This window comes from Triticum dicoccoides, chromosome 3B (genome assembly GCF_002162155.2).
Source record: "Triticum dicoccoides isolate Atlit2015 ecotype Zavitan chromosome 3B, WEW_v2.0, whole genome shotgun sequence".
NCBI lineage: Eukaryota > Viridiplantae > Streptophyta > Magnoliopsida > Poales > Poaceae > Triticum > Triticum dicoccoides.
Genome location: NC_041385.1, coordinates 170,598,678 through 170,611,290, shown reverse-complemented (window position 1 = coordinate 170,611,290; position 12,613 = coordinate 170,598,678).

Genomic DNA, 12,613 nt, shown 5'->3' with positions numbered 1-12,613 from the left:
ATCTTCTTCCCCCCCGACAGCAAAGTCAGCCGGAGCATCCTCACCGGCCAACCCAATCACGCTGAGATCGACATGGCTTCGCCAAAGATGTTGTACACTTGTTGCATCTCTTTTTTACTCTACATGTTATATATATTGTCCACTGAGCACTCGTAGTAACGGGAAATATGATTATTTTATCCTACTATATGACAAGCAGTGAGGTACCAGGCAACTTAGCTATCCGCGATGGACTCTCTTGAATGCCATCATTATTTATCTCTACGCGTTTGAGCTGTGCATTTGTCGATAGGCCTTGGAGTTGAGCTAGTATGGCAGTGGCCTGGGTCCAAAGTAATAGAAGTACCACAAAAACATTTTTTTAGTGTCGGATTTTCCTTGCTCAAGCCTGCCTACTAGAATCGCCAGTGCTTGAAAGGAAAAGTGAATGAAAAACATAGGAATTGGAAAGTTTCCTATGGTACTACTTTTCATGAATTTGGTGCAAAGGAATGGAGCAAAGGAAAACTGTAGGATTTGTTCCTTTAGTGTATCCTTGAAAGAAAAACTGTAGGAATTCTAATTTCCACTTCTCATCCTTTTCATATTCCTATTCATCAAGCACAAGACTAAGAGATAGTAGCATAATAGCATTATAACCGTACATTTTCTTGTGGTTTGACTTAATCTCACCATGCTTTTTTTGCATCTTGTGATCTTCCAATTGTTGTGAATCAAAAACCCAGATTGGCAGAAATCCTATGTTTTTAAATTCTCTGTTTTGCACGTGCATTCCTATCCTATTCCTGTCTATTTCCTATCCCTGCATTGTTAGAATCCTCAAATTCAAACAATCCCTTACTCAATTACTTCTGTTACAGATATGTGTCAAAGAAAACCTTGTGTGGTTTGTCCTGCTCCTACGGCGCTGTGTTCCACCCTAGCTCAGCTGCTCCAACGACGGAAGGGTTCACCACAGCAGGGATCCGCTCTCCAGACTGTCTTTCGCCGCCTCAGATCTTCTTCCCCGTCGCCGGCAGCCACGACAACTACATTACCATCATCAACTGAGCAGATGACCTTGGGGACTACACGGGTCCGCAAGAGAGGTCGCACTCTTCCGTGTCTGCTTACGTTATGCGTCGCTTAATATGTTGACATGCTACATTATCGTCGTGTTCACCTATTAGACTTCGAGTCAGGTCCAAACTAATGCTGAAACTTGAGTATTTAAATGGTTGTGGGGTACATATTGGGACATCAATTAGTACTATCTGTCTACTATCTGGTTAATCTTCGGTGTCTACTATGAGTTTCAGGTTGGGTGCAAACAAACATTAAAGGAGCCATTATCTGTATTTTTTAACTAAAGCAATTATCTGCCTGCTATCATTGGTTTTCGGTCTATCACAGTTTGCTACCATCACTCTGGATTTGTGCATGCACTCCTTACATAATCTCACTATGTTTTATTCCTATGCATGCCATTTATTGTACACAATGGAACTGATCATGTAGAGCAAAAGAGACGAGCCTTGCGTGGCAATAGAATTTCATGCAGAAGTCATTCCATGGTGGGCGCAAAGGCAGCCCCCCCTCCACCCATTTCGGATCGTACTCAAGAGGAAGATAATTGTTCTGAGGGGGATTCAGAAGGAGAAGACCACTCCTATTTACCCCATGAGGTCTTCGCTCTAACTTGGCATGCTGATGTGGGTAATATCATGCATATGGTGTCTTGCATTGCTTACTGTATACATTAAAGATGTCATCTGCTTAGTTTAGACATGCTTTGTGTCAATGCCATCTGTTTAGTTTCTTTATCATATATGTGAATCATGCAATGCCATCTTGTCTAGCCAGGCATCATATATGTGAATTTTGCAATGCCACCCTGGTTAGCCAGTCATCTTATATGTGAATTATATCATGCCATCATTTTTTTTATTATGTGTTAAATTTGTCAACAATTTTAGTACATTCACTCTTCCTGTGCATCAACCATTCGGCACGGTCATGGAAAAATCTGGAGTGGAAACAAGGTCTTTAGAGCAGACAATGCTATCTGACAAAGCGCATGTCTTGCTGGTTACCGATAGCTCCTCAGAGGATGATTCAGAGACAGATGACCAGTCATATTTCCCCCCTGAGGTGCATGCCCTAACTTGGCAGGGTTATGTTACTCATATCGTGCGTATGCTATGTTGCATTGCTATGTCATTTGCTTAGTTTAGACATGCTTTGTGTGAATGCCACCTGTTTAGTGTCTAATTACCATATATGTGAATTATGCAATGCCGTCTTGTTGCAAGACATTATATGTGTGAATTATGCAATGTTATCTTGTTGCAAGGCATTATGTATGTGAATTATGCAATGCCATGCTGTTTAGGCAAGCGTCATATATGTGAATTATATCATGCCATCCTTTTTTTGTATTTCTCATTGCTTTTGTCGACAATGTTTGTATATTCAACTGCTCTTCCTGTGCATCAGCCATTTGAATTGGTGATGGAGAAATCTGGAGTGAAAACAAGGTCTTCAGAGCAGACAATGCTACCTGCTGAAGCAGATATCTTGCTGGTTACAGATAGCTCTTCAGAGGAGGATTCAGAGGCACATGACCAGTCCTATTATCCCCCTGAGGTGTATGCTCAAACTTGGCAGGGTTATATTACTCATATAATGCATATGTTGTATTGCAATGCTTAGTTTCTACATCATATACACAATATTGAATGCCATCTCCTTAGTTGACACATCATATATGCAATTGCCCTCTGCTCACTTCCCTAGTATATAAATCATATATTTGAATTATGCCATGCCATGATGTTTACATAGACATCATGTATCTGAATTATGGCATGCCAACCCATTTTCTAAAGACATAATATAGTTATATCATCTCATCATGTTTACATAGTCATCATATTTTAAATTATGTCATTCTATCCGTGAATTATATCATGCCATCATGTTTCCATCGATGGCATGTTTGTGATTTATGGCATGGCAACCACTTTAATAGACACATCGTATAGTTATATCATGTCATCCTGTTTACATAGTCATCATATTTTGAAGTATGTCATTCTATCCTGTTTAGTTAGCCATCATACATGTGAAATTGTGTCATGCTATCTTGTTTAATTAGCCATCATATATGTGAAATTATGTCCTGCTATTATGTTTGCTTAGACAACATAAGTGTGAATTATTTCATGCCCTGTTTTCTTCCCTACTATCCATTGCACCTGTCTATCTTACAATGTCTGTACATTCAATTACTTTTCTTGTTTATCAGCCATTTCAATTGGAGGGAGTGATGGCAGTATCTGTGGGAGTAAAAACACGGTCTTCAAAGAAGATCGTGCTACATGCCGATGCAGATAGAACCATGGTTGTACTTGCCCAAGAATCATCCCCACCACACATAACCCACAGTCATACAGATTGTACCCCTACCCAGTTGGACAGAGAACCAGCTACACCCCTTCTAACCCCAACCCCAGTAGATAGACACCCAGTTCCCGTTGACACAGCACCGTCTCCACCACAGAGCACCCAAACACGAGCAATTAGTAAGGCAACTGCGGTGCCCAAATCACGAGGACCACCACTCCGAACCTGAAGTCAACGCTTAAAGCAGAAGAAGAATTGTTCTTGGGTCAGGTTCTGTAGCTATGGTTCATACTACTTTGCTCTTGCAACACTGTATTTTCTGATACCAACCAATTTCAAATTTGAAGGATGCAATTGAAACTCCAATGGCGCAACAGGTATGTTTTAAACCTGTTTCTTCAACGTGTTTAGCTGTTTGCTGTTGTAACTTGCTTTATGTTGATTTCAGTTTCAATTGAATAAACAGTTATGTTCTCATGCCATGCACATTACAAGTGTTGTTATTGTTGTGTAGTTTCCCGCACTTATATTCTGTCTATGCTGCTTTGTCTTAAATAGATATGATTCGAACTGTATCTATCTTGATTTGGCAACATAAACTAGAATGATATAGACCATACAGTGACCATACTACATAGATATATGTTTGTTTCATGTTGTTATCCTGTCCACCTTACTACTGAACTGGTTTACCAAAATGAGTTTCATATACTACATTGTAAACCTGAGATGTGTTTGTTTGTTTCTCTTTTAGGACGCGGATAAAATATTGGAGAAGAGTACCCTATTATGCAATGGTAAAGGAAGTAATGCAGATAAGGTTCAAGATAGTGAGACATCCCTGTTGGTCTCCAAGAAAGCTGATAAAAACTATGTTGAGGACACTGAGACAACCCCAAAGTCCTGTGTTGATGTAGTGTTCGAGTTACTGGCTACCACTGTGGGCACCAGCTCTTCGAACTCGTTACCTGAATCAGTTCAGCTTCTTGAGTCTCAACTTCAATTTGAAAGACATCGATCAGATGTTATGTGATAGGAAGTTGAAGGACTGACGAAGTCCCTGCAGAACTCAGATGCATACTTTCTGGTGCAACAGCAAGCGCTGGAGGACTTAAGCGCCAAACAAGAGAAAGTTAATAAGCTTTCTAAGCATCTTGCCAGCATTATGGGTACCCAGGATATTGTTTCTTGAGCTCTTCTGAAGTGGTTTCAGTTCTGGACTTGTTTTGCTACGGCGTTTATATGCTATTGTGTTCCCTATATTTGCACTGGCGATGAACTTTGATGCCCAGTGGATGTAATATGTGTAATAGTCGTGATAGCCTAGTGTAAGTTGCTTGCTTATTTATTTCCTTGTTGTCTTGTTTATTTGTTTGCTTGTAGTCAGTGCAGTTCTTTTTCTACGGTTTGCTAGTGGCTGCAGTAACCTATTTTTTAAAACTAGGCCACAATAACCATGGGCTAATATTTACTGTAGTGACACTGGACCTACGGGCCATAGAAACAGTGGGACTTCTATGGGCCATATAAATAGTGGGCCTTCTATGGGCCGTATAAACAGTGGGCCTTCTATGGGCCGCAGAAACAATGGGCCTTCTACGGGCAGTATGATCGATTGGCCAAACATGGGTAACAGGCCGCATAATTGTCGTAAACGGGCTAGAGTTGGAATCGTCCGTTCATGGGCCGACCATAACGGGCCATCATTAATAGGTCGTATTTCATGACGCTATGAAAATGGCCCAACGTGTTAACGGACCACAAACGGGCCGACTGTAACCACGGGCTAAATTTGGCCCATAAGCAGAAAATGACAGTAACGGGCCGTAAGTAAACGAATGTTGAAAATGAGCCCAAGAATAAATGGGCTCTGAGAAGGCTAAAAGATAACATGGGCTGGAAACGGCCCAACAGAATAACGGGCCCTTAATGGGTATAAAGTGATACACTGTTCATTACGGGGCAGTTTCACCATGGGCCATTAATGGGTGTAAAGTAATACACTGTTCATTACGGGCCAGTTTCACCATGGGCCGTTAATAGGCCAAGAGTTACATAGGGCCTCATATGCGCCGAAAGACGTCATGGGCCATACATGGGCCAGAAGTGCAAAATGGGCTGGAATCATATTGGGTGGCCCAGATGAAGCTATTGGGCCTAATTCAGATAGGGCGTAACGGGCCTTGGGTTAGCGGGCTGTAAATGGGCTATATGCGAACAGGCCGTTAACAGGCTTTACATGGGCTGGCCCGCCACCTTTTGACCAAGTCAAATGGGCCGGCCTTTTCACAGGAATGGGCCTCTACTGGGTCGTGCCACATGTCGACGTATCATAGGCGCCTTTTGTCTAATGAGTGGATGACATCTGTCTGAACGGTGAGCCGACACGTGTTTCCTCCAGCCAATGATGATTTTACACGTGGAAAATCCCCATTGGTCGGGGCTGTTAACGGGTTATCGGATCCAAAACCGGACCCGATAGCTTAATGGCGTTCCGTTACGGTGGATGCCACGTGTCGGTCACCCTTGATGAAAGCACTTCTGTGACGCGCGATTTATCGTCATGGAAGTGGACACTTCCGTGATGATAATTTTGGTAATGTCATGGAACACTTCTACGACAGCACAGGTATGATTATCTTGATTCTGTCATAAATTTTTCATGGATGTACATGCATGACAAAAAACGTGACCTACTGTGACAAACACGTATCATCACGGAAGTGTATTTTTTTTTGTAGTGTGCGCTGCCATCATCAGTGGTGGCATCCTCGGCAGCACCATCAGTGGTGTCATCCCCGACGCCACTAGGGGTTGTGTAGTCGGGATTGGTGTCCTCCGCGGCATCCTCATACCGGTGAGGTTCTTCCTCCATCTCCTGGGACAGCTCCCATAATTGCTTGCCTGAACCGCAGGCCTCATTGTTGTTGACCATGTTTGATCTAAATAGGAAAAAAGATTGGTCAAAAAGTTTATTATTGTCAAGGAACAAGATCTCTAAGTTTACCAAATAACCGAATTCTCGAGGAATGTCGCCAAAAAGTTGGTTATTGTCAAGGAACAATTGAGAGACGTTTGTGATATTGCCTAGGTGTTTTGGGATGGAACCTGTTAGTGTGTTGTTGCTAAGGTCCAAGTCCATGTTCTCAAGGTAACCTAGTTCTTGAGGGATGTGTCCAGAAAGTTGGTTGCTGCAAAGATACAAGGCTGTGAGTTTGGTCAAATTGCCTATGTTGTTTGGGATGGAACCTGTTAGTGTGTTGTACCAAACAAACAACTTCTCTAGGTTCTCAAGATAACCTAGTTCTCGAGGGATGTGTCCAGAAAGTTGGTTGCTCTCAAGATCCAAGGTTGTGAGTTTGGTCATATTTCCTAGGTAGTTTGGCATGGAACCTGTTAGTGTGTTGTAGCAAAGCCACAACTCCTCTAAGTTCTCAAGATAACCTAGTTGTCGAGGGATGTGTCCAGAAAGTTGTTTGATGTCAAGATACATGTTGATTAATTTTTGTTTCGGTTGAGAATCGGGCACCTTCTTGGTCAAGAAAATTGGGCATGACCTTTGCTAATTTTCTTGACCTAGGAGAGCCCCATTCTCAACCAAAATGGAAATTAATCAACATTTCAGGAGAAAGGGGTCATTTCAGAAGATCACAAGTGGCAGTAGCATCACAAGTTGACAAAATCACAAGTAGCAGCAGCATCACAAGTTGTACAGCAACAACATCATCACAAGTAGTACAGCAGCAGCAGTGAATACAGTTTTTATATGAAGTTTCTGAATTTATATGCAAGTTTCTGAATTTTATGGAAGTTTCTGAATTTTATATGAAAGTTTCTAAAATTATATGAAAGTTTATGAAAGGAGAGAAAGGAGAGGAAGTACCCCAGCAATTTATGAAAGTGTCCAGTACACTAAACTCCAACTCCAGTACCAGAGGAAATGGGCAGTAGATGGGCAGCACTAGACCACCTACAACAGATGCAACAAATTACTCCTAGAATATCTTCAGTTAATTCAGTAAATTACTCCTAGAATATATATCTTCAGTTAATTCAGTAAATTAATCCTAAAATATATATCATCAGTTAATTCAGTAAATTACTCTAGTTAAGTTAAATTACTCCAACTCCTATTTGCAAGATCACAAGTACAACAAGCAGTACTCCACTTCTATTTGCAACATCACCAGCTGCTCTAGGTACAAGAAAAAGCAGTACTAACCAGCCGCTCCTTGGAGTGCAGATGCAGCTCCAGCTCCTTGACGTGCAGATGTAGCTCTAGCTCCCTGGAACCAACAAACAAAATTGTTCAACCAAGATTTCCAGGCGATCCAAGAATTACAAAGAGACAAGAGCCAAGAATTACAAAGACACAAGAGCCAAGAATTGTAGAGGAGTAATCACGCTTCACCTAAATAGCACATTTTGCTAGTTGTTGTTTGATTTGAGCAAACAACAAAAGCCTAATGTTGCTACTTGCTCACCTATCACTACTCTCAGAATTAATCTTTGCAACATACAACCACAATCTCAACATGGAGTATGAGGAAATAAACCTATGAATAGTGTAAACATATGACCACAATATGATGAGCAAACAGTGAGCAAGTAATCAAGAAAGTAAACAATGAACCTTGGATCTACAAGTAAACAGATCAAGCAAGCATTCGTCTCACTTAAGGAAGCAAGTAAACAATGAGGAAATCAACCAAGGCATGACCAACGGTTGCCGTACAATACAATACATAATTACATTGGATTATACATAAAGAAACTACACGTTGTAGCTATCTAGCAGAAATTCAATACATGTCAAGATTGTAAATCTAGACATAAAAACAATTATTTATGTGCCGCCCACTAGAACAGGATCAAGAATCCAACAACAATTGCCCCTAGCTGCAACTAGATCGAGAAATCGTACAAAAGCACTAATTCCATCAGAGGCAAAAGCATAGACGCTAGTACACCAGACGCTAGAATCAAGAAGAGACGGGGAAGGAGGGAGATAGCTTACGGGCTGACGCCTGTGGACCATGGCAGCACTGACGGCGAGGAGTGAGATATTGTCGACATTGGGGTGGAAGACGGCGAGATGTGGCTAGGATCCCAGGTTGAGGCGTCGTAGCGAGTTCATGGGCGGGGGCGGAGTCGAGTCTGAACCCGCGCTGGATCCGCGTGTGGCTGCCCAGCTCGTACAGCGCTAGTGTCTCCCCGCGGCCGATGACCGATGTGCAGAGGTGGTTGTCCCGGATGGGGCGACGGCGGCAAGGCTTTCTGGGCTCTGGGGGAGAGGAGAGGGCGGAGAGGGCGAGGGGAAGCGTGAGGGGGCAAGTGGGGAGGGGGGCCCGAGGAGGCAGGGCGGTGGCGGTGGAGCGGGCACGGGCGGACGGCGGCGTGCTCCTGCGGGGGTCGTCAGGTTAGGTGTGGGGCGAGGTGGATCTGGCGAGGGAGGGAGAGAGGCCAGAGGGAGAGGGGAGCATGTGGAGTGGGGGAGGGTTAGTAATGGCGCACCTTTTAGGGGTGCGCCATAAACATACTTATACCAATGGCGCACCTTCTAGGGGTGCACCATAAGCACCGTGATAGCAATGGCGCACCTTCCCCTGGTGCGCCATTACTAACTTTTTTTGGATTTTTAGTTGCATGTAATATTTTTTTAGAAAATGACCATAAATTTTAAAATGTTACGGTATAAGTAGTTATTACTAATTTTCAAATACTTGCGTTGCAAAACATTTGTGAATTGGTAAAACATTTATGAACATGAAAAAATATCATCAAATTTGAAAAAATATTTATGAATTCAAAAATTGCCCATGAAATTTAAAAATATTCATGAGATCAATGAATATTAACAAATTCAATACTTTTTGTGAGTTAGAAAAATGTTTGCATTTTCAAAAAGTGTTTGCAAATTTAGGCAGGAAAAGAAACAATGAAAAATAAAATACCATAATAAACATAAATAAAAATAGGTATATCAATGGCGCACCTCCTAGGGGTGCGCCATAAATACCTTGATAGCAATGGCGCACCTTCTCCTGGTGCGTCATTTTTTATTTTACCAGAATAAACATAAGTAAAAACAATTAAAATACCAAAAGAAAACATTAATCCCCACTGTTTTGAACAAAAGAGGTTACTGGATAGAGGACTAGAACAGAAGAAATGCCATTTCCATATGTCAAAATACAATCGAGAAATGGAGACTACAATTTAAACCATTGTGCAAAGATTTAGAATTGGATCGATGACATGGTTGAAATCTTAGCTATCTTTTCACACCAATTGAGCTTGCCACTGACACACACACACACGCGGCCGACACGTCGTGATTCGATCTTAGCTATCTTTTCACAATCTTCTTGCCCTTGTTTTTCGCAAATGGAGTTCTTCTCTTGAATGGACGTCCTTTAGGTAGGGTGGTCCTGCTTCTTCTTGTGGTGTATGGTACTTCATCATCGTCGTCATGTTCCATCTTTAGGTCACTGTACTTGTCGAAGTCTTGCTCATTGGCGACTCCATCCATTCCGATGATCTTCCTTTTGCCTCTCTTCACGACAACACAACTTTGCTATGACGGGTCGGTAATGAAGAAGCATTGGTCCACTTGGGAAGCCAGTACCCATGGCTCATTTTTTGTGGTGACGTTTGCGCCCATGGTCTTGGATTTGGCTTCGGGTATAACCATGGTGGTGAAATACCGGTCTTCTTTTAGGACGCTCTTGGCCCATCTGATACGGAACATCGGGACCTTCTCTCCAGCGTAGCTCAGCTCCCAGATCTCCTCGATCCTTCGTAGTATCTTTCCTTGTCGTTACCGGTGTAGGATTCCATCGTTACCCTGGAGTTCTGATAGTCATTGCTCTTCATGTGCTTTTCGTCGGTGTAGAATGTGTAGCCATTGATATCGTATGCCTCATAGGTCATCAGGTTGTGCTCGGCACCCTGTGACAAGGCGAATATGATTTTTTCTTCCACGGAAGAATCCTCATGTAAAGGGTACGACAGAAGCTTCTCCTTGAACCAATGAGTGAAACATGAGTTGTGCTCTTTGATTATATCTCCTTCCGTCCTCTATTGGCCTCGGTCATTGTACATCTTCTCAATAAAGGTTTTGTGCTCTACCACCCAAGGATCAACCAAGTCTATGTATTGTAGCGCGACTAGGTTTTCTCTTTCAAAGTCGGTGAGTCGACCCTTGAAGTCGACATGCATTTCATGGCGACCCTCGCGGTGACCCCATCCAGCGAGCTTCCGAGGTGCCTGTTGACGGGCAGACCAACAGGGTTCTCGATGCCTAGATAATTCGTGCAGTAGGAGATGCACTCTTCGGTCAGAAAGCCCTTGGCTATGCTTCCCTCTGGATGTGACATGCTGCGAACATATCCTTTGATGACACCATTCATCCTTTCGAACAACATCATGTTGTGCAGGAACATCGGCCCGAGTTGAATGATATCCTCCACGATATGGACCAGCAGATGCACTATAACATCAAATAATGCGGGTGGGAAGTACATCTCAAGTTCGCATAGTATCACCATGATCTCTTCCTGTGGCCTTCTGAGTTGCCTCACGCCAACCGACTTCCGAAAGATGACGTCAAAAAAGTTGCATAGGACAAATATCATTTCACGGACGTGCACGTTCATGATCCCACAGATTGCAACTGGAAGTATCTGTATCATCAGCACGTGACAGTCGTGAGACTTCATCCCGCTGAACTTCTGCTTCGCTGAGTCTAGGTATCTGCTTATCTTCCCCGCGTAACCGTAAGGAAGTTTTACTCCTACGAGGCAGGTGAAAAATTGCTCGATCTCCTCCTGACTTAAGAGTGAAGCACGCGGGAGGGCAGTCATTTCTGATCTTCTTGGACTTTTTGCCTTTGCGACGACTTTCCGTGTCCTTCCCCTCATCATCATCATCATCATTAGTGTGAAGCTCCTCCCTGATGCCCACTGATTTCAAGTCTGCCCTTGCTTTCGGCCCATCTTTGGTCCTCTCTAGCATGTTGAACAGGGTACCAAACAGACCTCATTTTCCATACCTTTAGCAGCGGCTCTGGCGCCTTTTTCTTCTTTCCCAGCTCTGGCGCCTTTCGCTTCTTTCCTGGTGGTGGGCGCTCTTTCCAATTTTTCAACAGCTCGTCTATTTCCTCGCCGCTCCTCGTACGCGGGCACCTTCGGGGTTCGGTTTCACCATCGAACAGATCCTTGTGTTTTCTCCATGAGTCATTGTCGCGAAGCCACCTTCGATGTCCCATGAACACGGTTTTCGAAGACCCGGGATCTCTATCTAGCTGGCGATACATTGTGTCATCCATGCACCTGACGCATCCAGAAAATCCGTGGACCACTTGCCCCGCGACATATCCGTAACCAAGATAGTTGTGCATCGGCGTGAGCAGTGCGGCTCTCATAGGAAAATATTCTTTCTCTGCGGCGTCCCGTGTATTGGCTGGCATTTTCCACAGCGTCTCTAGCTCCTCTTTCAGCAGCCCCAGATACAGATTGATGTCATTCCCTGGTTGTTTCGGCCCTTCAATTAGCATACTCATGTGAATGTACTTCCTCTTCATGCATAACCAGGGGGGAAGGTTGTACATCCACACAAACACAGGCCAGGTGCTATGTGTGCTTCTTTGGCTGCCAAACGGATTGACTCCATTGGTGCTCGCGCCCAGCATGATGTTCCTTGGATCGTCCCCAAATTCTGGGTGTTCGAAGTTCAATGCTTGCCACTGGCTCGCATCCTTAGGGTGACTCGGCACCTTGCCTTTTTTATTTATCTCCGTATCATTTTTGTCATCTTCTCGCTTCTTCTCCTCCCTATCCGCGTGCCAACATAGGAGCTTTGCTACCTTAGGTTCCTCGAAATACCGCTGCAAACAAGGAGTGATCGAAAAGTACCACACAACTTTTCGAGGAGCTTTCTTCCTCTTCTTGTATAGAGTGACGCTGCACACCGAACATATGGTAGACACCGCGTGCTCGTCCCGATAAATGATGCAATTGTTCATGCACACATGGTATTTCACATGCGGTAAATCTAGAGGACACACGATTTTCTTCGCCTCCTCGAAACTGGTCGGGCAATTGTTCCCCTTGGGAAGACATTCGTGCCAGAATGACATGTTCTCGTCAAAGCATGCGTCGGTCATTTTGTGTTTTACCTTCATCTCCAGAGCCATGAACATTACTTTCAGGCGGGTATCCTCGGGCCT